This window comes from Corvus hawaiiensis, chromosome 3 (assembly GCF_020740725.1).
Source record: "Corvus hawaiiensis isolate bCorHaw1 chromosome 3, bCorHaw1.pri.cur, whole genome shotgun sequence".
Taxonomy (NCBI): Eukaryota; Metazoa; Chordata; class Aves; order Passeriformes; family Corvidae; genus Corvus; species Corvus hawaiiensis.
This window is the reverse complement of record NC_063215.1, coordinates 101,173,045-101,200,580: the sequence shown is the minus strand read 5'-3', so window position 1 is coordinate 101,200,580 and position 27,536 is coordinate 101,173,045. Positions and strand designations below refer to the sequence as shown.

At 38.7% G+C, this 27,536-nt stretch overlaps 1 long non-coding RNA gene across 1 annotated transcript; it reads right to left on the bottom strand.

Annotated features, from left to right (window-relative positions):
* Positions 1 to 23,118: 23,118 nt before the first annotated feature.
* On the bottom strand, positions 23,119 to 26,241 carry LOC125324091. The gene is made up of 3 exons (XR_007202797.1): positions 25,854 to 26,241; positions 25,098 to 25,205; positions 23,119 to 23,746 (listed from the first exon to the last, which is right to left on the bottom strand). It is a non-coding gene; the product is annotated as an uncharacterized LOC125324091 (long non-coding RNA).
* Positions 26,242 to 27,536: the final 1,295 nt, after the last annotated feature.

Sequence of the window (27,536 nt, the reverse complement as noted above, 5' to 3'; positions counted from 1 at the left end):
GGGAATTGAGGTCGAATGCCTAAGCAGTCTGCAGAGGGGAAGGAAGGGTACCAGGAATGGCAACATCCTCCCATAAGCCTGAGACACAGAGCCCAAGTTTAGGTGGTTCCCCAAGGGAGCATTTGGGAAACGAGAGATGCTGGTGAGAGGTCCCTGCTCCATTGTCTGTGGGGGGAAGAGGTTTGAAGACCTTGATGTTCATCAAGATGAGTGCTTTCTAAATTCACATACCTAAGAACTACCACTTGAATGTATTTTCTGGGTGCAGAGAGCAGGAATGCAGTTGATGTTCCCAAGGCATCAAGTTGATGCAGTTTAACACCTGTCAGCTGAGCTATGGTAGGTTCTGATCAGCCTGATTTGCAAAGCAGTTTGGATAGGTGGGAGTATTCTGACAATGTTTTAAGAACAGACCAAGCCTTCCATTGAGGCTTGTCTTCTATTAATCATTCACACCATGTTTTTTACAGTGAAAAAAATTTTGAAGTGTTCTCAGGATATAGGACAAGTGACTGGATCATTGTACTAGTTTGAAAACAAACCAGTGGGAGGCACCAAGTCAGAATAACAATTTAATGGGGAAATTAAAGAAAAGGAAAAACTAAAAGAAAACACTGGTTCAAACTGACAGAGTCAAGATACAACCTGAGTCCCTGTTAGGCAGGGTGGTGGTAGCAGTCTGGTAGAATGGTGGTTGCAGTCCTCTGAAGCGGTGATCCTGTAGAAAAAGGGTCTGCTCTTCCTCAGGAGGTCCAGTGGTGGCTGTGTAGCTCCTGTCCTCTGGAAATCCAGTGGGAAGCGTGCCTCTGCTGTCCAGAGTCCCAGATTATATCCAGGATGGGATGCTTGGTTCCTCCCTCTGGGTGGAGCATCTCACAATGGGGTAATGAGTCATGAGGCCAAGTGTTGATTAGGCTCATTAACAGAAGATAGTCCAGAGGGAGTTACCTATGAGTCATGCAGCAGGACAATGATGGGCCATTAACAGAAAGATAGTCTGGGGGGAGGAGGCAAGGAAACACTGCCCTACCTGATTTCAACAGCTCATGAGGATGGTAATAGAATACACTGCAACCCAGGACAATCATAACAGCACAGACAGTGCAGATCTGGGTAGGGAAATATCCAAACTCCCTCAGGTATCGCAAACCTGAAGTTTTGCTCCTCACAGAGCAATCACAGAAAGGAAAAGTTGCACTTGCCTTAATATGCAAATAGTGAGTGGTTTGGCTACTTAGTTATATAATCTGGCCCTTAAAAAATATCTCCTATTTTCACCGTTGTTGCAGTGAAATTATTTGTTCTCTTTGTACATCTTTCAAACTCTCATACATCAGTGAACAAAATCAGAGTATGATAATCTTCAAAGAAGTGCTGGTAACTCACTCATGTAAAGCTGAAAAATCATGAAATCAGGAGTTACACACATTGAAAGATTGATTTTTTTTTTCTAGTAAATTGACTGATTTTTTTCCAATAAATAATTTCTAAAAGGATCTCAGCTCTACCAAAGCAAATTTCCTCTAAAAGCAATCCAATTTAAGACATTTTACATCACACAGGATGTGTTCGTAAGTTCCTGTATTCTGTTCATCCTTTGTCTTGCTTCTGAGTCATAGAAAAATTGTTAAACAGGAAGAAAACCTGTTTTATCTATTTTCTTCTATTGCTCAGGTAATCCTGTGATCATCCTTGGGCAGATCCTCCTCTGAAGTCAGAGAGCAGGTACAACGAAATCAGAATTCTGGATTTGGCTTCATTGTGCACATTCAAAGAGTGTCTGGAAGATGAATAAGCCAGACTGATCCTCACAATGATGCATAGCCATTTCCAGACATTTTAGCATATTACATTATTCCAAAATCTTTTGAAAATACCAGCTTTGGGGCACCCATAAGGTTTTTAACAAAGAACTCTCTAAATGCATTTTAAAACATTTTAAGCCTTATAGCACTAAAATGGAGACATGAAAAATTAAGTCACTGTGGCCATGAGGGTTTACATTCATTTCTGACATTTACTGTTATTCCCATGAAACTCATACATATTGCAGACAACTAGCTGGTTGAACAAACACTGCATAGCCTAGCTTCTTCTATAATTTAGGGGGTTTAAGTTAGGATTTGAAAAATAAAAACTTTTTAAACATTTCGTATTTATTACTTTGCAGTCTTCAAGTGGAAAACCGTGGACGTCACCATGTTCTGCTCAATCCAGGGAACAGTTCCTCAAAAAACAATTCCTGTTGAAGCTAATTAGTTCTATCCTATTACAGATTGATGTCCAGTATCTTTATTATCTTGACCATATGATTTCCTTCGCCTGTTTTGGGATGAATCATTTAATGATTCAAGGCCATCACAGGCATTTTGCCTCCTGCAGCAATGAATCCCACCGTTTATTTTTACTTGTCAAATATAATTCCCAATACTCCTAAACCGTGCCTCTTCTTTTTCCTTGTCCCCATTCACATTGCTAAATACTACAGTAAAAGCATTTCTAAGTCTTTTTTTTCCTGCTACCATTTTAGCTAGTCCCCCTATCTTAAAATCAATGACACTTAGAAAAGTGTGTCAGATGCAACAATAGCATTGAAGAGTATAAAGATGTCATATAAATATGCTATCTGTACTGTTCACTTCTGATGGAGGCTGGGCAGAAATTGATACTGTTGTTTAGATTTGCTCCCATTGAGATGTTCTGCTTACTGAGCATGGTGCTTGTGCTCAGTAACTGATATATGGGATTATTTTAGGCTATTATGTGTTTATTTACTTCAAGCTAGGTTTTCCTGTCCACTACTTCTCTTTCTTTACCCTTCATAATTTCTTAGTCCTCCATAATTGCCACCATCATTGCTGAAGTAGTCTTCTCCAGTCATATTACTTGCTCTGTCCTGGTCTTATCTTTTTTCTCCACATCAAATGTCTGGGTTTGATTGCTTTTTTATTAGAAGTTTAATTTTTATCTAATGCAGATTTGGACAATTATCTCTGGTACTGAGACAGAACTGTGTGGCTTTTGTGATGAGCAGTCCTGTCTCACAAATGTAAAGCTTCTAGAAGTTGAGAATGATATTGATATGGGCTTGACTATTGCTTTTTCAGAAGGGTTTTGGCCTTCACCAAATGTCCTTAAGAAAATTTAGACAGTGTAAGAAGAAAGACAATTGCATGGGTAAATAATTGGGTAAAAGGAAAAAGAAGATAAAAGTAAATGGTCAGTAAGTGGTCAGAAAACTCTTCATCATCTTTATAAGCAACTTAGGAATAGATGTCAATGAGAGGTGAGGTGTTACTACTTACAAATAATAAGTTATTCAGGATGGAGCAGCTGCCAGGAACTGCAGGAGGTGCTGAATAACTGTTTAAATGTATCTTGGACCCAGATACTGCATATGCAGTTTTATTTGCCTCATCTCAGACAGAACTGACAAAAGTTTATAGAAGAACAACAACGATCACGGGTGTGGAATATTTTTCATGTAAAAATTAATGTGCAGACCAGGACTCTTCAGCCTGGCAAAGATCAAATATGTGACAGAGGCATGTAAACCCATAAATATCCAAGAAATCTTTTGTGTATTTTCTTTCCCAATGGATTAACTATAGTTTATTAAATGAAACTCCCAGGAAGCCAGTTCACACTGAGAAAAGAGGGTGAATCCTTATTGAATGCATAGTAAAATTGGTGGAAACCCTTGCTATAGGATGATAAGTATACAACCATGGACAAGAATTCCAGTTGGGATGTAAGACACAAAGTTTTATCTAAATCTCTCTGGAGAAGTCCTTAAGCTGCAAATTCTTGTCAAGAGCGTAAAGCAGGATGTGTCTCTAGAGACTTGCATCCCCAGGCACCTCCTGTTGGCCACCACTGGCAGCAGGACACAGGATGAGATTATATAGTGGTCAGCAAAGTCACAAAAAGACCCAGCAGCTGTATACTGAAGCTAAGTTCAGACTGACACATTTTTTAAGTCCATAAGGTCACTTAAGTTTGGAAACCCTTAGTACAGTCACAGCACACTTCTGCTCATTGACAGCTTACAAAAAAACGTGGCTTTTCTCAAATCCTGGTCTTGTGTGCAGACACCACAGGGAAGACACACAGAAAGGTTATAGGTTGGATGTGGAATTACCAACAGGATAGATTTGCATTCTAGCCTAGAGTCTGGGCACAACTTCAGTCTGAAGAGCCCCTGATGAGTCTGAGCCCCTGTTCTAATGTGGTTGATGAAAGACAGCTTAAAGAATTGCCCAGACAACCCCATAAACTGCATTCAGAGATGCCCTTCCCGTGGGAGTCAGGTCTGTGTTTTTGGGATATTAAGTTAACCATTTAAGATAATAAATGTAACTTCACAGGCTTGTGTATTAAAAAAGATCATATAATTCTTCATCAAGAGTCAGCTAACATGCAATGATCCATACCTTTAATTTCTGAGCGGAGTAATTTTTCAGATGCTACTCATTTTGAAAGTGGCATTTATTTACACTCCTCTCCACAATGAGGAGAAATATATATGGAGTCACAAGCCCACTTTTGTGGGTCTTAGTCCCAGGAAAATCAAGATGATTGTGTGTAGAACAGCTATGATTCATATAAGAAGAGTAGTGCTGTGAGTATGCTTTATTTCTCACTTCTAGAATTAAGCAAGTTCAGACTCTGAAGAGTTCAAAACATAAAATTTTCAAAAAATCTTGAGAATTAAGAATTTCTCTTTTAGCAAAATCACAGCAATCAACAGAAATTTTATATCATCCAGAAAGGTCAAAGAGTTTTAACTTTGCAGAAACAATATTGCTGGGAGACAACTTCTAAGTATATTTTTGTCATGAAATGCATTAATCTCTTGAAAGTCATACTTTTAAAAAATAAGAAGCAAAACATAACTACAGAGAAAGAACACCCTTTCTTTCATTGAAACAAATTTATTGTAAAGGTTTCCACTTGAAAATCTGTGTGTTATCCATTGGGATCTTGATAATGTTACATTCTTAATGAGTTTAATAATTTTTGCACCTCACTATAAAGCAGAATTAATTTATATTAAACCCAATAAAGTACAGATCATTGCCAGACTATTGCTTAATTCCTTTTTCACTGTGTACTGCATTGGCAAAATTGTGATCTCAGTGAATGTATAGAATCTCTTTTGAAATATGGCCTTGATTTTGTGAGCAGTTCCCCAATCTTACAAATCAAACCCAGTCTATATTTGTCTCTCTGTCTGTAACAAGAGGATAATAATTTACTTCACAGGAGGGGTATAAGGGTGGGACTGATCCAGCCAGCTCCTCTATCTGTAACTTGCTCTATAGGCAGAGGAGTTCAATGCCTGGCTGAGCCCAGTGTTAGAAAAAGGTTTTGGAGATGAAGCACAAAGTACTATTTTTAAAGGATACATTATTGAGCCTTCAACTGTGAAATCCCTGGTGCTATGTAAAGAAAACATTAATTTTCCTTTAAAAGAACAGTGTGTGGGTTAAACATTTCTGGTGGCAAAACTATGTAGAGCATGTGGGCTCTAAGAACAGATATACAATCTAGCCTAGAATGCTGTTTCACATACAGTGGCAATACTTGTACTCTTTGGTTGAGCTAAACACAATGAACTTTGGAGCTGACATTTACAAATGTACCTTGACATCTGACTCCTGTAGCAACCAGTGGGCATTAAGCACCTAAATACCTCACAGGAGCTGGACCTTATGTCTCGTGGTTGTTACTCAGCTGGGATGTAAATTTAGATGGCCAAAGCCACTTTCCAGAGAAATTATTCAACTCCTGTCTAACTCTGGAAGTGCTTCAACTCCTTGGTGAGTTTGATTTTTAACAGTGGAGCTCCAAGGAGACATCCAAGGCTTGTGCAGAAATTTCTCTTTCTTAGTGTTACTAACTAACTCAGTATTTTCCCACACACAAATTCCAGCTGAGTCCACAAACTGTCACGCTCTTTTTCCCTGTACTGACCTTGCAAGCAACACCAAAGGAACCAGCTCACACTGCCTTAAACATGGGCTTTAAAACACAGCCAAAGGAAGGTGGTTTTGTCCCCCACCCCATCGATTTAAATATCAGCTTCATTTTTAAAGCTTTTGTCCAGGGAGACCACAGTTCAGTCTTTCTCATCTGGTGTGGTCAAGTCCACCTCCTCAGATTTCAGTAATCAGTCAGAATATTATGTGCAATAAGGAGCACATGTTCCCAATATTGCCACAGAAGCTATACTCACAGAATATGCAGCTAATTGGGATAGTCTGTGCGTGGCTCTGTCATTGTTTTTCTCTTAAATGATGTGAGCTACAGTGACCTATGAGTCAGAGGAGAGTCCACATATATACGTTGTGGCTAAGGGAGAGGAAACCCAACTGTAATGCTAATTTTCATCTGTTATCAGGTTGATTAACTTCCTTTCAGTTACAATGATATCACTGACATCAGAGAAATGGAAAAATTTAGCAGTATAGGGCACACTTATATTTAATGAATCCAAAAAGTTTGGTCATGAACACACAGCAGAGAAAAATCAGGCTTTGGGCCACTATGGTTACACTGCTGTCTCTACCAGAACTAAACCATCCAGGCTACTTCCCCAGGTAATCCTGTCCCTGGCTATCACATTGCTTTTTCCACAGTTTTTGCAAATCAGATTTTTTAAAGATAAGCATCTAAAAGCAAGATGCAATCAAAATCTCGGTAGCTTAATTTTCTTCTTTCAGGGTTTTGTTCTGTACATCCGTGTTATACTTAAACCAGAAGGGACCTGACGCTTTTAATGTCAGAAACATCTGAAAACTTGAAGAGACAGAGTGACATTAATTCTTCTCTCTACTGCTATCTCTCTCCCACTTAGCTGCAAATGTACTGCTGGTACTAAGTACCAAAACTCCTGTCTATTATATTGATGACCATGTTATCTCTTTCTCTCTGGTCAGATATCAGGTTTCTCTGTCTCAGACTTTGATTCTTATGCTATAATTTCTCCATAAGCGTCAGTCATCTGACAGCCTGCATTCAAATTACATTTCACTTTCTTTTGAGTGCAAAAAAAACCTCCCGAGTCACACATAAAATATTCATGTCACAATCTCTGCAAATGTAATTGTGTCCTTAAAGCTCAGACACCACCTAGCCCCTGGGGGTTGTATATACCAGTTTAGATGGCACACAGTGTTTTCAGACACTGCTGTGGATCAAACACAGCTGCTGGTTTGATTTTCAAGCACTGTCACTGTGTACCATGTGAATAAATATCAGCAATGTAAATGGTCTGAAAAGCTGATATAGCTGATCTTGTTACGTAAGAAAAAGGTTGTTGGGTTTTTTTATTAAGGAAATGATAGAAAAATTAAATGTCTAGAAATTTTTCTTGAGAGCTGTCAGGCAATCATTGCACTCAAGAGGAAGTTGGTGCAGAGTCTTCCTTCTGTGAAAATCACTCCTTTCTGTGAAAATCACTGCTTTCAAATCTGTCTTACCTATGTAGCTCAGCATGGAAACACAGATAGCTGCCTGGAACTGCTATGGCAATCGCGAGTAACATGATCTAACTTCATCAAATCCAGACATAGTGGTCTCCAGACCTCACTGGAATTTCAATCAGGTTTGTGACAGATCAGGTATGACAGTGGCTTAGACTGCAGCTGACTCTCTAAGAGGGTTTGTGTGGGAGGCTGAGTACTTGTGGTCTTCTCCATCTAAATTTTCAGTTTCAGTTTTAGGAACCACAGCTTACCCTGAGCACTTGTACATGGTAAGGACACCATCACCTGCCAGAGCCAAATGAGGACTGCGCACGCCATACTCAGGATGTTTTCAGTTTGTCAGCCTGTCATCAGCACAGCAGCTCCAAAAAACTCCTTCCCTCAAGGTTGCCAGTGCTGCCCAAATATGAAAATATTGGCACTGTAAATGTAAAACCTCTCCAGTGTTGCTTTAGAATCACAGAATCCTTGAGGTTGGATAAGACCTCTAAGATCATTGAGTCCAACCATCAACCCAATGCTGCCAAGTCCACCACTAAGCCATGTCTCTAAGCACCACATCTACATATTTTTGAACAATTCCACTGCTTTAGTGCATTTTGGGACATTTTCCTACCCATACTTTAACCATTGTCTCTGTGTTTCCATGTGTGCCAGTGTTTGGCAATGCTCTGGCTGGTTAATGTTTAAATTCTGTCCATGCAGACATTCACTTCTCTGATGAAAATAATCCTGTGTGGTCTGACCCACTGCTCTGGAACCCATTTATTAGCTCAAACCCATAAATGCTGCAGTTCACTGAGCTATGCTTCTTCTGGTAACACCCACAGATATAAAAGAAGACCACGGTACAGCTCTTTTGAAAATGTTAAAGCAAGTATTAAACAGTGTTGACACAATTAGAGCCCAGTGGGGTTTCATTCTTTATCCAACCCCTATGAATAAAAGATACCTTTAATTCATGTCTCTGGTTTCTAACCATTCCTTATCCATCTTAATAATGTATTGTCTCACCCATATTTAGAGAACTTAACAATAGTCTATCAAGGGAAACTTTGTCAAATAGCTTTCTACGAACCCAGACATATTAGATCTATTAATTTAGTTTAATAGCTACTTCACGTTGTAAAAGCAACCACTTCCTTTTTCTGTAATGGTGAGAGAAAAAAATACTTCAAGCCATTACATTTAGCCTCATACTGCTCAGATTATATAATGTGACAAAGAACATTTTTTTAATAAAAGCTGTCAATTTGCACTTGCAGAAAAAATGTACTTTGGTGGTTGGTGTCTTTACCTCCTACAATGCAAATTCCTGTTGAAGCTTCAAGTTCACCACCTTGAACAGCTCCTTAACACCAAAAAGAAAAAATGGTAAAGAAAAAGACCACTATCTCCACCTTCATCTGTGTGCCAAAGAGCTCAGACTGAGGGAGCTCATGGAATTACTCTCCTCTTTTTTTTTCTCAACATACAGTCCCAAAAGTAAAAATCTCACATTTCTTTTTAAAAAAGAAGTATATTCCAAACTCCTGCAGCTGCAGAGCAAAGCTTTACCATGTTATCCATATGTTTTCAGAATTCAAAATAGGAATAAATTTAATTCTAAATTCATTATATTTCTCAAACCCCAGGTGTATAGATTAATGAAATTAATAAAAAGGTCTTTATAGAAGAATCTGTTTTCAGCTCATTGATTCAGCAGAAACCTGGAGCTGAACCTTGACATGGTGGCTGGCATCTGTAATTTCCATAACATTTGGCTAACTCTGCATAAAATGTTAAGAAGTGTCACTCTAATTTCTGATAAATGAAAGCAGCTGACGTTTGCAAATGTTCTGTGGAAATGCCTGGCTGGCTGTTCACATCCAGGCTGAGAATCAGCCATCCAGCTTGAAGGCATTTTAGTGACGCTCATGTTTGAATGTTGACTGTTATGTGAAAACAAAGGTTCGATTTTTAATGTGCTTCCAATGGTTTGGCTAGGACTTCTCTTTATATCTCATAAATCCATACCATCATATTAGGCTAAGAAAAATCAACTAGGAGACCAAATTAATTTTCAATGTAGTAAATCCACCTGAAGTCCGTGGAGTAAAATGAGATAGAACTTTGATTTAATAGCTATATTTATTAGAGTTATGTCTAAGTTTAGAGGTTTGTTTTTTTCTGTTACTTTTCTTTTCTTCTGACAGAGAATTATAGGTAGGCCTTTCTATTTCTAAAATATTACTGTTATAATAAATGAATGTCTAACCTTTTTCTATAATTTTTATTGAATGCAGTCTCAGAAACCGTTTCTAGTTTGTCAGGATAGCGCCCAATTACTTACAATTAATACTGGAGTGTATTATTAGGAGCCCAAATCCCACAGAAGATTTCTCCCCCTATTTCGAGGAAGCACAATTTCTTGGATTTAAAGCCATATGGTTGATACTAATCTTTTCCTTTAAAAATTGAAGAGATTTCAGGCTACAGGATTACCCATGTGTAATTTTTAATGGGTTTATATCATCATTCCTTCCTTTTCAACAGAATGAATGGTGCCTTATATATCCCTGTTTTTATTAACTGCTCAAAAGAGTCCTGGGACTTCAACTACAGCTCATATGAAAGGAGTTTTTTCTACAGCCTGTGATACTTTTGATTCAGGAATGGAAACAAGACAGGAAACCCACACGCCAAAATAAAGATGCATTTGAAAGAGGAATTTCTTGCACTAATGCTCTATGACTGATTAAATCTGGGTACTTTTCATACCTGATTTTACTTCGGGCAAATCACTTAAGTTTTCATGCTGGTGTTTTCCCTCCCATAAAACAGTAACATCCCTCAGCTACCTTTAGTCTCTCACACCCTTATTGTTTTGTTAATTCCTAGGATGCATCTCAGATTGTACAGCCAGAGGAAAATAAGGAAAATAAAGGTCTTGATCTTAATCAGAGTCTCTAAGTGGTACGTAGAGGGCAAACAATGAATACTAATTCAAGGTGAAAATCCTTGGATTTTTTTTTTTTTTTTTTTTTAATTTTTGAAGTGTTCAGGTCAAGTTCAAGATCATTCTTATATTACCTGAATATCTGTAGTGGGCTGACCACGGCTGAAGGCCAGGTGCTGACCAAAGCTGCTCCATGATTCGCCTTCTCAACTAGACGAGGGCAGAAAATCCAGTGGAAGGCTTGTGGGTTGAGATAAGGTAAGGGAGAGATCACTCACCAAATATCATCATGGGAGAAACAGACTTGACTTGGGGTAAATTAATTGATTTTTTTTACCAATCAAATTAGAGTAGGATAATGAGAAATAAACCCCAGTCTTAAAAAAACCCTTCCCTCCACCCTTCCCTTCTCCCCAGCCTCAACTTTATTCCTGAATTCTCTCCCTCCTCCTCCTCCTCCTCTCACAGGGGCCCAGGAGGACAGGGAATAGGGGTTGTGGTCAGTTCATCGCATGATGTCTCTGCCACTCCTTTCTCCTCAGGGGCAGGACCCATCACACTCTTTTCCTGCTCCAGCATGGAGTCCCTTCCACAGAAAACTCCTCCATGAATTTCTCCAAAGCGAGTCCTTCCCATGGGCTGCAGTTCTTCATGAACTACTCCACCATGGGTCCCTTCCACAGGGTGCTTTTTGTACCAGCTATGTCTAAAAGATATTCGGCACTGTAGTCTTTAATGTTTCTCCCAGGAGTGTTCTAGGAGCATTATGAGACTGAATATGTCCTAACTTCAAGAAAATAAAAGACTGTTGTTTTGTTTTTTAAGTATTTTTCTTTCTTACAGGCTGCTGTGTTGAGAAAAGAGTACTTCTCAGCTGTGTCTTTCATTTGGTTCTTTCCAAGTCAAGCTTAGCAGGCAGAGTCTTCTTTCATTTAATAGGCCAAACTCAATGTATTGTAATTAAAACAAAGATAGTCTTATTTTTGTGTAAAATATATCTCTGAATTTTATGTTCCCCTACAATGCAGTCGACAAACTGAAAGTTTACAACTTGAAAGAATGAGGTGGGTTTATTCATTTTGCATTCTTACTCTTTCATTGATTTGGGAAGGAAAATAAGCAAGAGATACCTGATCCAACAAAGAGCTTATGTGTTTGAGGCATCACAAAAAGGTACTCTCCTTTTTTCCACTGACAATTTCTGGTCCCTCAGGTCTTAAAAGTGCACACCAGTCTCCATTACAAATCAAGGTTCCTTCCTTGTGATTTAGCATTATAATAAAAGAAACCTGTTCATAAGAGCAAATTTCTCAGGCCACAAGTGGCTCTGTATCACTTCCAGGAAAGAAGAGAGGTTTTTAAATAGCTACTCTTTGACACCTAAATTGAGATATTGGTCTTTGCGTTTAATGGATGGATTACTGATGAGATTATTCAGATTTGTCTTGGATCCTGCTCTGAATCACTTCCTGCAGAAGACACCCTTCAGACTATAGCTAAAGAGAAGCCCTGTGGTTCCCAGGTAGGTAAAATACATAACTTACTTAGGAGTACAGTAAAATAACTTTTTCTGTAAAGTTTTCATTCTGACCATAAGCTGGTGTTGCCTGAAATTGAAACCTCAGAGGAAACAAGTGCTCTCAGACATCCGTGCTGCATCAAAGTACAGACTTGCTAAAGAAAGTGTAATTGATTGGTTCCAAAACACATGTAGGAAAAATAATTTTTTTTCAGAAAACAGGAAGCAAGTGAAATGGGAAACAGACAGGAGCCACAACAGAATGAAATTTCTATTACATTTTGAGCCATAGCAGAGGAGTCACTTACAAAGCATAGGGATGATTTTCTTTCAAGTCTCCCTCTAAAACAAATAATCCCCACACACACACACTTGCTGAAAGATCAAAAAGTTTATTTTTAAAATCAAGGATTCCAAGAAATCCTGTGTTTGTTCAGCTCTTCAGGTCAAGTATTCCACTGGACATATATTTTAAAGGAGGCAATACATGATGCTTCAAGGAAAGAGGAAAGCAAATTGCTTGCCCAGATGGATTTTTTTCCCTAACATTCAGAAATTTTGGGCTGGGTTATGTTGGAAGGCCTCACCTTTATGGCCTATAGAAACAGTTTATCTTTTGCTTCATTCTGTTACAGCTCATACTTCTTCTGGGGCTAGAATCAAGACAAATAACAAAATAGCACAATAGCCTGGAACTGGGCTGGCTGGATAAAATTCAAATACTAATAAATTAAGGAAGAACCCTTAAGTTTTCCAGATTATTTCATTGACAGGAAAGCACTGGAGAAACACAAGCTGACTGATATTTGATTTCCAAAAGAAAACTCTGCATCCTTTTTCTTGCCATATCCACCTGCTCTACTCTGTGTCACCAATTTAAGGCAGAAAGCAGCATTCCAACATTTCTTCTCTATTTGTAGCAATGGAGTCACATTCTGCTCAAGTGATTTTAAAGTTGTACTTTTAGAAGATGTTCTTTCCTTTCTGATTAATTCTGTTAGAAGTGTAGCAAGGGTGCCATGTTAGGAAAACTTTATTATTTTACTAAATGTCAGAAACATATCAACAGCAGCTGTGGCAGCAGGAGGAGAGCTCTTTGTCTGACCATGAAAGCTGGGGATTGTTTTCACAGAACAAGAGGAGAAGTTAAGGAAAACACTGTGGTTGTTTTTATTTCTTTTCTTTCTCTTCTCTACTGGAGTTAAATTACAACTTTGTATTTCATTTTTTATTATTGTTATTTAATAACAACAAATGAAGGAAAAAAAACCTGCTCAGATTTTTGGGGTCAATTTTCAGAGATATGAGGATAGAACTAAATTAGCAGCAAATAGGGATTTTTTAGCATTTGTGTATCGATTAAAGTCAACAGGCACATTTGCTGAACTATTTGCATACAGGAAAACTACTCCTGACATCAGCCACATCACACAGATGTGAACACAAACACACAAATCACTTAAGGCAGAATGAAAGCCCTGCAAAGGAGGGTACTAGGACTTGGCTTCACATCAAAATTGACCTCCATGAAGAGGCTGTCATCCTATTTGGCCACCATTTGCATTATGATGTGACAGGAAAACTTTCTCATTTATCGATCCAATCACCCACCCATCCATGGTTGGAAAATTTCAAACATCCCCTCCTTATGTCTGCAACTCCTGTACAAGTAAACTTGCAGAATACAGTCCCACATTGCCACATAAAACCCTTTCCACTAAAAAAAACCAAAACATATATATGAGAAAGCCATATACCAGTAAAAATTATACAAGAGAAGCTTCAGAATGGATTACTGCAATTCAGACTGTGGAAAGACTCACTTATCAAGTCTAAGAGGGGTAAAAAGAAAACAGGAAAAGCAGAGAAAAGCAAACAGAAGCTGTAGTAATACAAGTCTGTGGTTTGGGAAGGAAAAAGCTGCTAAATCCCCTCGTGGAGCTCATGTATTTCTGTAAATACACACGTATTTCGTCCTGCTTGCAAAAGGAAAGGTTACAGCTCGTCATGAACCAGAACCACTGTTAAGAAAGAAGAACACAGACATAAAAAAGGGGAAATTTTTACTTGCCTCCAACAGGAATTTAAACCCAAGGAAAGCATTTCAGATGTAAAAGCACTAATCAAACAAATACTCTGACCTTGCATGACAGAAGATGTGTGAAGCAAGATCATTTTAAGCTCCTTGACTAAGTCAATCAATTTTCTACCTTGCTGTTCCTGTGGTTTTTTTTTTTTCTTTGGAAGTGTGCTTCCTTATAAAAGAGTTGGGACCAGAAATTATAGAAAAAAAAGAAGATTCATAGTCTTGGAATCCTTTAACTGCAGCACATGTATTTTTCTAACACAAACACAGAATTCTACTTGACATTCTATCATGTATGGAAGAAAGAGATTTTCTCTGTCTTTAGTCCATCCAGCTCTAGACAACAAGGTGCCGAGCACCTAAACTTGGCACAAAGAGCAATTCACATTTCTCATTTATTCAAGTCCTTCTCTAAAGAGTGTTTGAAAAGAGAATGAACATATTTGTTACGGAGAAAGGCCATACAAATATTTAAGGTACTGTTTGGATTAAGATATTGTAATATGAATGTAAAATTGCAGGTTCTCTTCTCTTTCAGCTGCTGGTTCCCAAGGAACAGTGAGGGAGTAGCAGCTAACTTGGAAACTGCTTTGCTGGATAAAGGAAAGATACCAGGATAGCCAAGATTCATTTTTGCACACAGACTTTAGCACTGATGCAGCACGAAAGCTTGCTCTGGGTCTCAGGTTGGTTAATAGAAAATGATTATTTAGATTACAGTTCCCAGAGAGATGTCACCCCTCAAGTCCTATTGTGCTTAGTGTTGTAATCCAGGATGGAGTTCCTGCTCAGAACACTTGCTGTACTGAGGGATTAGGTGAATGACTGCAAATCACACAGCACAGCTGATGCAGACTCCAGCTCTCCAGTCACAGTTCAGTGTCCCATCCAGTGGGCCACTCAGGCAATTCCCATGTGCCAACATTTGGGATTGTAGGGGTTTTTAGTCCTTCTAGTCTCTTAGGATTTTTCCAAAGGCTGAGCTTGTGTTTATTAAAAGTTTAAAAGAAGGGTGTTCACGTGAACTGAACAACGAACTGGTTGGTCAGCATACCATTGCAAGATTCATTCCTAGGTGAGGATAAGTTATCCATACAGATCCAATTACATAAAGTCATGGTTATTAAACAGCTACTGAGTTGGATATAGAAGTGTGTGGTACTGGAATAAATCCCTTCATCATTTCCTTTTCATCACTCTCAGCAACATTTGGCTGTTAGTGCAGCTTATAAATACTGAGGAAGTCGTACCAGTTAGAAATAAATTTGCTCTTGCAGTATCCAGGTTTTGATAGGCCACCAGTTTTGTGGAATAAAATGTTGTTCTTTACACGGGCATCCCCTCATGTTAATTTTATCATTATTCCAACATGATTTTTTCCCAAGCTGGGAAAAGAGTTTGTCTTTCTCCATCACGTTTGTTTACACACCCTTGTCTACTGTTAAGTGCTTAATGGGTATTTCTCTATTTGTCTCCTGTTCTTAACAGTCAAGTGGCACTTATTAAAGTTAAAATAGGGAATGCTGCACCCATGTGCCACAGACATAAAACACAATGCAAGTTCAACATTCTTTACAGAGAAAATCAATAGTTCTTCTAACAAAGCAAAACTTTCAGCAGCTTCTTATCCAGCTCACAAACCGTTTCAGCAGGTACAAGATGAACGACAGATAGCACTGAGCTAATTTCAAGAAAACAGCACCAAAACAAAAACCTCAAATGGCCTGTTATTCCTGAAACCACTGAATTTACACAGTCATTTGTCATTATTTTGTGGGGCTGTGTCTTATTATATGGTTAGGATTTTTATTCTACTGTTAAATATTTCATCAAAAAAGCCATCTAATGCATCATTATCAAAACCCAGTCTTGGAAGTATGTTAAAATATTGGTGTTAATCCAGTCTAAATGAATAAATATTTTATTCGGAAAGTGGATTATAAATGTATTTATTTCCCATACAATCCACACTTTCTTGTTTTGTTTCTTTCCTTTAGTTTTGTTTTATTGCCCCAGTAACAAAAGGATGTGTTCCTATCCAAGTCCACACTGAATCATTGCACTTCCAGCTTAGATTTATCTATATAAGAAAAGTTAACTAGAAACTTTGTTAAGAATGATTGCTTTTACCTTACATATGTAGAAGCCCTAGTGCTGGCAAAAGCTACAATTGGGAGGTTATGGTAGAGGGCTTAAGTGATTACAGTTTGTCAGTCTCACTGATAGAATATTTCAATAGTTAAGAGAATCTCAGACCACAAAATTTCCTCATAAGGAGTGGCAGCCAACTAATACCATCATTTCTGGTGTCTTCTGATAGCTTTCTCTCCTTCTTCATTTACATATTTCTCCTTCTCTGCTAGCAGACTGCAGAAGCTCCTTACTGTAGCAGCATAGATGAGGGTTCCACTACCATTTTTGAATCTGTTTTCTGATAACATTTTTAATCCATGCACGTTGATATCACTGATATGCTGATTTCACTGAGGGGTCTCTAAATTGTTTATTAGATGAGTACTCACAACTAGATGCCATGTGTGAATCCAGCTAGCACAAATCACTGGGACTGCATTCAACAAGAATGGCAGCACCACGAAGACAGGATGCCAAAGGAAGTTCTCACTTTCACTGCAGAGCAGAGATATATGGTTAATATAGCAAGAAGTCGTGAAGTAAAACAGATGGAAGAAACATTCTGAGTGTTAGCAGAGAAGAGAACGCAGTAAGTAGTAAAGGGAGATGAGCTATTTTGCATGAGCTGTCAGCATTCTGGTCAGACTTAGGAGTCAGATTTTATAAATATTAATTTTCCAATCCTATCTGGTTTATTATTAAGCCATCAATATGATTACTGTCTCAGAGAGATTAATTCTGAGGATGGGTGTTTATCATTTGTCTGGTTAAACTGAAATAGAAACTTTTCTAAAAAATTGTTTGTTTGTTTGTTTTTTCTACATAGTTGCAGAAAGGATGAAACACAGAAAGGGCTCTTACTTCTGTTAATTCCTGTGCAGAGATGGTGGCAAGCAAGAGTCTGAGACAATCAGAGGCTGATCATTCCCTGAGCTCCATCCACACCCTTGAAGAGTCCTGTGACATTTGAGCAATAATATATAACTGCAAGAACAATAATTTTTGCACAATGACTATAATGATACCGTGCACATTAACTAAAGGATAATCACCTTTTCTAATTCTCTGACAAGTGATCAATACTTTAGAGTTGTTTATCCAGATTATAAACTCAGTACAGTAAGGTGTAACCACATTGGAGCTTGTGAAAATGAAAATCACAAGCATCTGTAATGGTGCTGTAGCAATGCAGGATAGTTTGAAATTGTTCTTATAAATCTTTTTATAAGCCCCAAATTAGTCAAGAACACATATTATCTGCTGTTGTTTGACATCATCACCCAGGAATTTTCAGATACCTGACAGCACATTTTAAAACTATCATCATTCAACCTATCACTTGCACATTTTGTGGCTACCTATATGAGTTATAGCCAAGGAAACTCAATCAAATTAGCAAAGGATGATAGATTATTTGAGTAATTCTTTTCTGAGCAACAAACTCTTTCAAGTTCAATTGGAAATGACTTATCTGCAACCACTGCAAAATACCTCTCAGATAATATCTGACATAATAATGGCATCAACAATTCAAGTGGAGAAATACAGGTTTGAGACCTCTTTGGCTCCTATGACCTGATATAGCAAAACCCTTAAAGAATGCTTCGTTTGAATGAACAAAAATTCTTGTATTTTATGTCCTGGAGGTGATGACACACTTATGTGCCTATTTAAGAATTGAGAACCCCAGACACTGGGTTTCTGGGACTGCACATAAACTGCAGTCCTGCTGATTCAGGAACTTCAGGATTTCTTCTGTTTCCCTCAAATAACTAAATTTATCCCCTGCTTCAGACTGATATGTGAAGAGACTGGTAATGAGAAGATGCCTTCAGTCGAAGGGAGCTCCTTACTGAGGGGAGTCTGTCTGGACATACTTACAAAGACCTTTATTATCTCTTTTGCTGTTTGTGCTAAATTCTGTATTGTACAAATCAGCAAATACTGCAGCAGAAATAGCAAAGAAAAATGATAGTCTGTCTTAGAGTGCATGGTTGGCAGAGCCACCACACCTAGGACATTTCAGGTGCTAGGTCTACGGCATCTGTGGGGTATAGAGAGGAGAAGCATGTTGAAGTGTGGGTAGGATGGGGAGCTGAGCTCCTTCACTGTGTTGCAGGGCTGCTAAAGGGTCTCACCAGGCCCTCCAGTGGGATTGCTAAATGCTCCAGAGGGTGGATATCACAAATCCCAACTACTGTCTCCCATGTGCCAGCAGGGACAGGATGCACCCTTACCTGAGGGTTCCTCCATACCTACCCTAATGAAAGGCAGAGAACCAGTGCCATTTCAGCAGGATGACTGCATGTGGACTTGAAAAAGAGCCTTGATCTGCTTTTTCAGAATGTGAAGAAATGTAAATCACACCACTCTGTTTCAAAGTCTATTAGAAGGTAGCAGTGATGTATAGTTCAACCTAGCACCTCTCACAGTGACTAATACACAGCTTCCCTGCTGTTTACCAGGATGACTGGTGATAATGATAATGATGAATATCCACTCAAAATATCATAGGGTTTTGGAAAATGATTCCCTTTGACTCACTAAGTACACAGTCTTCACTGGCAAGATAATGTGTCAAAACCTATTTCTGAAGAACACAAGCTACTACCTCATTTAAACAATCCAGGATAATTTTAAGATGTCAGAATATGCCTGGGGATTGCAAATGTAAGGCAAAAGTGAATTTTCCCTCCATTAAAACTTGGCTTTACATTAGCCAAGAAAACATTAGGATTACTCTCACTGCAGTCATATCTCAATTTTATACTCTTAGAATTTTGTGGTGATGATAAATTCTTTCAAAAATTGGTCTCCCCATTATGAAGAGCTACAGGTGATGTGCTACCTGCATACAGAGAGAACTGTGGAGGTTTACTTGTAACCTTTAACCTGGAAATGTAAATATCTCATTCACTGCCTAATCTGACATAAGCCACAAACCTCAACTATATTCAAGGTTGAAATATATTGAAATGAATGACTGGCATTTCCCCAAGTGTCTATGTTAAATGGATGCTCAGCAGAAGTAAGTCGTGGAAGGAAGGCAGAAAAGCTACCAATGCCTACATGATGCTCTTTTCCCCTAGGGAACTGTAAGAAGTTTGGACAACAAATGAATAAGCAGAATAAAGCATAGAAGCACCAGTGTAGCCAATCTCAAGTAAAGAGGGGGAACGGTTGTGGAAGGCAAGAGGGAGAAAGGAAATAGAAAAAATTAAATACTACATTAATAATTGTGAAAAAATAATGTTTTCCCTAAAAGGAATTGATTGTATAGAGCCATTCATCTTCTGACACTGTCAACACACACTTCTTCTTCTGTCTTAGAGAAGCTTCTTTAATATTTATGAAGGGCCACTGTCATTTTCCCCCTCTGCCTTTCTGGTTGCATCCTTTATGACTGACTGCTTGTTGCTAATGTCAATGTCCTCAGGGAGAGGAATCATCCCTCCCACCCCCACCAAGGCTCCAGTCTGAAGCCGATGAGCGTGAAGAGAGATGGCAGTTTGAGGGACTCTGCAGCATGAAAACATGTCCAGCACAGAAAGGGAAGACTGCTCAGTAATCAGCTCTTTGTGGTTTTTACTTCCAGTTTGCAAGGGAGATGTACTACTCCTTGCATTTCCTCCTAAATGGGAAAATAAAGCATCATCTCACCTTATTTTAATTGTTTCAAACAGAAAAAGATGACCAAATAATGTTGGGATATCCTTGGAATTAAAAATACTGCATCTATAGAGCATTATTAATTAAGCACATCCTGATTTGCAGGAAGGAAAAATTATCCAAACTTCATCTGCCTTTCACTGTCCATTATAAGTGCATTAATAAAAGCAGGTTTACCAAATAATCTGACAGGGCCTAGAGATAATAACAAAATGTAATCTACTTTTACGATTACAGGGATATGCCTGCACAGTTCTTGAGGAGACTGCCTCTGGTTGCAGCCTGCCAGTTTAACTATGGGCAGCTTGAGAAACACAACCTTTAACAAGTAAAAAAGGTATTTCCTGCAAACACAGCTCTGAACAAGTGAAATAGGAATTCCCTGCAACCGTCCCTGGTAGATATTAGAAGGGATCCCTCTGCGAATACACCATCAATGCCTTCATCTGCCATCCTGCTTTCAAGCCACAACCAAATATATATATCAAGCGACCAAAAGTAACTTTCTGTTCTTGGATGAACAGCTTTATCCTGCTGTGGTCAAGGCTGCTTTAAAGACAGTAAAAATACAAGCCTCATGGCTACGTGCTGGACTAACAGAATTGGGCCCCCACTGCATTATGGCTCAAATTTAACATGATATATGATGTCAAAGCTAGAAAATCATTTTGTTTCTTAAAGTGGACAGGAGATGGAATTTAAACTGCCTTGGTTGGAGTCCTATAATCAGTCATCCAAAATAAATTGTATTATTTAAGAGTTATTCAGAGGCAGACAAGCTGAAAACCTGTCTTTACAGAATAAAAAAGTTTATAGGCTCCTATAAACATTTAAATTGCTTCTTCATACATGTTCTGCATGGTAATTTCTTCTGTTTCATTTGTAAGACTTTCTGTTGTTCTTTGTGACTGCTCTCAGCAGTTTGGATCTACAAACACTGCACAGTGGGGTGTTCTTATTTATTAAGATCACCAATCTAAAACTACTCTCCACACACACCCTGGGATAAAAGAATTATTCTGGTACATAGGTTTGAATTAACACAGGATATTCCACCAAAACTCTCCAACAGCTCCTGAGAGTGTAGCTAATCTGCTAATGCGAATGTATTTGTGAGATTTTTCTGTAATTTTGTTGCAGATAGATGCAAGTGAGGTTTAACTGTGTCACCTGTGTCCCGAGCCAGGTGGTGGGATGTTGGCTGGCAAAAATGTTAACACAGGCTTTGAGACAGGAGTTCAGGAGATCACACGTCCCTGCCCACGTGCTCAGAACTGTGAGCAGTGCCCAAACCACAGCAGTTTATGTCATATGAGCTCCCAGCTGCTGAGTGCTTACAGCACAGGGCTGTAACAATCTGATTTTGGTTACACGAGGTTACCAGGGCGCAGAGATTCCTTGATCACTTCTCCCATGCAGACTGTTCATACTCCTCTGTAAACTGTGGCATACGGACACAGCATAATATTCCCTTCTCCAGGTTAACTTGCTTCATGTGCAGAGGAAGTCTCAAGGGACACCCCACAGCATCTCAGGGAACAGCACTGTTCAGATTTATGAACCTTTAATGTTGCATTGGACTTTATTGAGAAGCTCAGCTACAAATATTTCCTCTCCAGACCTACAAATACCTCCTCTCCAGACCTGATACCCTAGAGTAGAGGAAAATAGCATTCCATGGCATAAATTTTCTAATAAACATGATGTCAAATGTGTCATGATATTTTCCAATTTTTTACTGGAAATCAAAAGAATTATTTTTCAATAGAAGATTTCTTTTTAACCTTTTCACAACAGCCTGCTTTCCTGAGTTTGGGAGAAAAACAGGAACATCTAATAACTACTAGACATGTCTTACTGGTCAAAGGCATTTTCAAAGAAACCGGCCAACCCAACTATTTTTATCTCATTTCATGCCCTCATGGGTTATGAAAATGAGCCAAGTCTTTTAGAAAGCTGCATTGCACTTAAATTGGCTTTTGCTTCAAAATGCAAATCTTCCCTGCCAACACATACGGAATGTAAAACTTGCCAAGTGGATGACAAGCAGGAAGAAGAAGATTGCAAATGATGTTGCAAAGACAGGAGATAAAATACACAGCCTAGCAGGATATACATGTTTAAAGATTCCTGCCATGTATATTTACTCCTGTGTAATCTGGAAGTGACTGAGATGATGACAACATTACGTTAGAGCTGTTTATATATTTAAACATTCCTTTCCTTTTATTTTAAAGGATTACAGGCAATCACAAACAAATGGGGGTTTTTCATGCTGTCCTACTGAAGGGAACAAAAACAGCCCTTAACTACTGTTTTGTTTTTGCTTTCAGGTAGTAATAGGGCTCCATCTCTAAACTCATCCTGTTGCTACAAGTTTCAGTTGCCCTTCTTCCCTTTGTGAAATTGTGAGGACCCTAATCCTGAAAATATCCCTATCTGTATCTCTGGACACATTGATCCAGAGAATAGATCAGATCTTAGATATTACTCAAAGATTTGCTCATCTCCCCAGAGGATTCTTTTAAGATGAGCCAAATTCTACTGAATTCAGAGGTTTTTTCAATTGATTTCATGGAATGAAAGATATTTGTGATAATACTTTCCCCAGTTTCTGATACTAAGAAAGAAAAGGATTTTTTTTTTACCTACTCAAAGAATATATATAGCACTAAAAAAGTTCACTCATGTTTGGGAATTGACTTGCTTTTTGTTTTTTTCTCAAAACAAATGCTTGGGTTCACAAAGTTCAAGTGAATTTCTTATCTACCAAGATGAATTTTGTAATCTTTATTAAATATTAATGCTGAACAAGAACCACCACTTCTCTGTGCTTATAAAAAATAGTTGTCTCTAGAATGTAGCAGACAATTGTTGGGGGTTTTTTTCCCTTTAAGATTGATTTAAATAGTTTTAAATGTGCTATCGCCCTTGAAATTTTTCATAGGAACAGAGACATAGAGGTCAGGAGTGTGTCAAAATGACATTTAAATGTCAAACCAGTGCTTACTTTATTGAGATATGAAGTAATGTCTGCCTATTCACTGAAAAAGTGTTTAAGTCTATTTCAAGTTTTCAAAGACATTTCTCCAGTAATGATGCTTTGAGTGACTCTGTGGAGACATGAAACAGAAACTGAAATAGATTTGGTAGTGAGGAATAAAATTAGGAATTATCTACTGGTCTGGCATGAAATCAACATGACCACATTACATCTGTATTCGCACACAGTATGAATCAAAGCAGAGAAAAATCAAATAAGGAACTTGCTTCTGTGAACCACTGTAGCTTAAAAATAACAGAAAAGATCAAATGCCACAAAGTTGGGGACAGAAAAGACTTCTTTACCACAGCCAAGCCAACATTGCCTGCACCCAATTAAAATGAAAAGTAAATACAAAGGAAACCAGCACTGTTGAATGCAAGCATAAATAACTCAGTCTAAGGATTATTAAGTCTTGCAGGCAGAACATTTGGAACTGCAGTCTGATTTTATATCTGTCAAATGAAGGAGTGCCTTACTTACTGCTCCCACCCCCAAGTACTAGTCTGAGGTGAAGCCTTCCTCTTGGTTCAGGCCTTCCCAGTAGATGGATTTCAGCTCCATCAAGCATTGCTCAGGCCAGGTCAGGGTGGCGGTGAGCGACACGCAAGGACTCTACTCCTGGGCTGCAGCTCTCACCACCACTGCCATTGGCCATCCCTACCTCCTTCTGCCACAGTTTCAAAAGCAGGGGAAGAACCTGCATCCCTGGAAGAGGTGCAGAGTTTCTCCTCCATGCCTTCAATGACCTTGTATGAGTGTGTGTTGGCACCTTGGGATGAGGTTTATTTCCATGGCCAGGATGTCCTTGGCTGCTGGACCACTCGGGAGGCCACTGACCTCTTCTGGATGAGATGCAGGTACCTGTCTGCCAAGAAAAAGGACCACAGTCATTAGCTAATTTCTCCCATGCATGTCACAGAACAGCTGTCTGCTAATTACCTTGCCTAACTGGCAGCCTAAATCAATTTCCAGCTAGGAGTCCACAAGTGAAAAAACAGTTGTGTACCATATTCCAAATTTCATGCCTTTTTCTCCCCTGCATTGTTGGGGTTAGAAAAGGGAGAGGATGGAAACTTTCCATATCTTACTTCTCCTGGACTGATAGTTTTCACCCCAGAAATTCATAGTTTGACATTGTTGATTATTTTATGGACAACTATCACTGTGGTTTTTATGATGTACTCAGAATGAGCTCAGAAGTTGTGATCTTGCTGTGCTGTACAATACTTTTAAATTATGGGGCAATCAGCATTCCTGGTGTGTTGTGAGCTGACAATATATGGGTACCTCAGCTGACAGGAGGACACTGTCCTTGTAGTCTAGTACACTTTCTGCTGGCTCTGGTGAATACAGCAAGCAGACATTAAATGCTGCAGACATTCAAAATACCCGAAGAGCATTTTTCATCCAGTATTATTTCTCACAAATATGCCTAGGTGACAGCTTGTTTAATATACACTGAATAATATGAGTTGTGCCATTTGCCAGCAAGTGACAGAGCTCCACCAGTAAGCATTTTATTAGGTGAATTACTATTTAGTGTTCACACCATCATGTTTACATTTCCTTTTTATTTGGTGAATTACTAAGGCTGCACATTGAGATTAGCCCTACATGAGGGGCTGTGTGAAAAAAGAAGCACCATATCCTTGAAGGTCACACAACACAGTGGAGAACACAAAAGAGTATTTTTCTTCAAGGGGTAAGGACTCTACCTTAATTTTTGGGCCTGCATCCTAAAATTGTTATGGGTACTGAGGCTATTAGCTACTCTCAACCCCAGCTTCCTTTGACCAGGAGAGGCTCAAAAATTCCCTGAATTCAAGGGACAACATGCTAAAGGTTTAAAGGGGGTCAGCCTCAGGTTTACCTGAATGTAGGTTTCTTGAATATAGGTCACTGGGCTAAGTCATGACCATTTTTATGGCAACTGTAGGAAAAAGGGACTGTTTACATCTTCTCCTCCCCAGCTGTATGGCTATAAAAACACCATTGCCTTGCAGCCAAGCATAAATTAAGGAACATGCACACAAAAAATTGGGCAAAGTGTCTCAACATCAGGATTCTGGAGTTCTGGTTCACCAAATGTCATACATATCCCCACATAATAAATTCATCACCTTCTTATTCAATTGAAAATAGCTCCACAATAACCCATCCAGAATACTTTAAAGCTTATAGAAAGAAGAAAAAAAAAAAAATCAGTTTCTCAGTACCTCTAGGTTCTGGGTGTATGAATCCCACGCAGACTTTCTCATACCAGTACCCGTGTGAGAGGTTGCACCACATGGCCAAGGGCAATGCCACAGGAGATGCTCTTCCCTCTAGAGACAAAAGCAGAAGAGACACACTGGCACTGTGCCCTATGTACATTAATAGGACCTGTCACTTGCCAGCACAAGCTAACACAGGCTCTGCTTTGGGCTGACATAGCTCTGTTGCTCTTGAAGACACTCACAGCAGTCTGGGGATCTCTGCAAGAACTCTGTTTTTAATTCAGACATGACCACAGACACGCAGTATCAGGCCCATCAAGCTGTTTCTGTCAGGATATACTCAAGGACCCAGAGGCAGTGAGGAAAAAAAAAGCTTTTTTCTTTTTTAAACATGGTTCTGAATGGCCCCATATTCATAGACTCATCATTCATCAGACGAATAATTCAGATGATCTGCCTTTTTTAAGTATTGTTTTCTAATTCTATTTTATTCCATTCCCTTTTGCTAATGTTTGTTTCCTATTTTCCTATGCCATGACTGCTTTTGAGCACATGTCCAACACAGAATCAGAGCACTAAATTTTCAAATTCTGCTCTTTGGAATAGACCCAGTACTGAAATTTTGAATTTGGGCCATAGACAGCTTTTTGAACTCAATTTGCTTCTGCCACAGCACCCTTGAGACTGTCTGAAGACAAGAAATGATTTTTTTTTGTGCAATGCAAATTAAAACCTGGTTTACTGAGCTTTACTTACCTCCTGACACACCACTGCACCACCACCATGACCACTGCCAATAAGGATACTGCCAAGCGCTGATTTTGGAACCCAGAATTCCAGAAATCAACAGTGCTGAAAGTAACAAGCACAAAGCTCATATTGTTTTAATGAGAAAATTTCCTGTCCATTGGTGCTCAGCTGAGTCCTACTGCTTGGACCTTGTAGAGTCTAATCCATGTGCAAGAGGCCAACTGAGATCTCAGGCTGTTTCTTCACAAACATAGTGGCATCTCTGACTTCACAATGCAACTTGTAACATGGTACAGGACTTTTGTTTCTTTTATTTCCTCCCTTAGAAAAAAAAAATTATTGAAATTATGATTTTTTTAACGAAGGCACTTAATACTCTCCAGCAATTTTGAGAATCTTGATCTAAGTAGTGTACTAACACTACATAAATGCCTGATTTTTTTTTAATTCATATTTTACTCATCAAAAATCAAACACTTCTTTTACCATTGATAACAATAACTTCTGCTAAAGTCAGCCTACTGATCAAAATGAGAAATAGAGAGTTATGAAAAAGGCACGATAAGGACAAGGAAGTGGGAGTTAAAGGCAGACGTATTAAAACCAAAAGCACAACTTTCAGCAGTAAGATTAATTACCACTATAACATATTACTAAATAAAATGTCAGGGTCTCTAACTCTGATTTTCTCCAAGATTTCTGTTTTCCTGGAAGATTTGCCACTGTATGTGTTTCTGGGTGTCAGTGGGAGGGCCTGACAGCAACTATAAGGTCTGGGAGGACACTGACCTGGGACAGATGGGATGAGAGGAGTGGGAGGCAGGTATTAGAGCTCAGCAGTGGGATAGGGAGGCAAGACAGAGATCCTGAGTCCCAAGAAACACAGAATGGAAACTGCTGTGCTGACCCTTGCTCAGCAGATGGACCCCCCACTTCAGACCCACACCTACCCTCATCATAGGAAGGTATGAAGAACATCTGCAGTTTGCCTGGGATTCTGCCTTGCCATGTTGTCTTGGTTTAAGACAAGTTAAGGGGGTGGCCACCTCCCCTTTACTTTTATCTAATCCCTTTCCACAACTAAGGAGACATGAATATGAGATATAAGTGAAAAAAATAGCAGTTTACTAAAAAGTCAGTAGTTACAAAGTGGTCGCTGAAATCTCCCAGAGTCACTGGGAGCAAAGAGAAACTCAAAATGGTGGAGAAATGATGGGTTCCTCCAAGCTTATTCAAAAAATTCTGGTCCTTTGACAGATTTCTCAAACCAAATATGTTATTATCATCTATTATTTCCTTTTACTTTTTATAGAAACTTTGATATTCAATTTCTTGATATCTTTCAAACATTAGACTCTGTTGAACTTATAGGTTCCTGAAAGATGATGACTGACATCAGCTATGAAATATGGTAAATAGTGTAATTATAATTCATAAATTAAATGCTACAGCTAGGAGATGCTAAAAAAATTAATGTGGCTCATAATTAACTTTCAGTAGCAAAAAAATAAGATAGTTTATAAAAAGTTTTAACAGAAATTAATTTGTCTCATTTTTTCCTTCAGAAATTAATGGTGAAAATCAATTATCTTTGCAGAACAATGCAAGATTCATGTTTTTATCAATCAATAAAGGTCTGATTGCACCAAAGCAACAATTAAGAATAGGAAAGCAGATCTAAACCAGCAT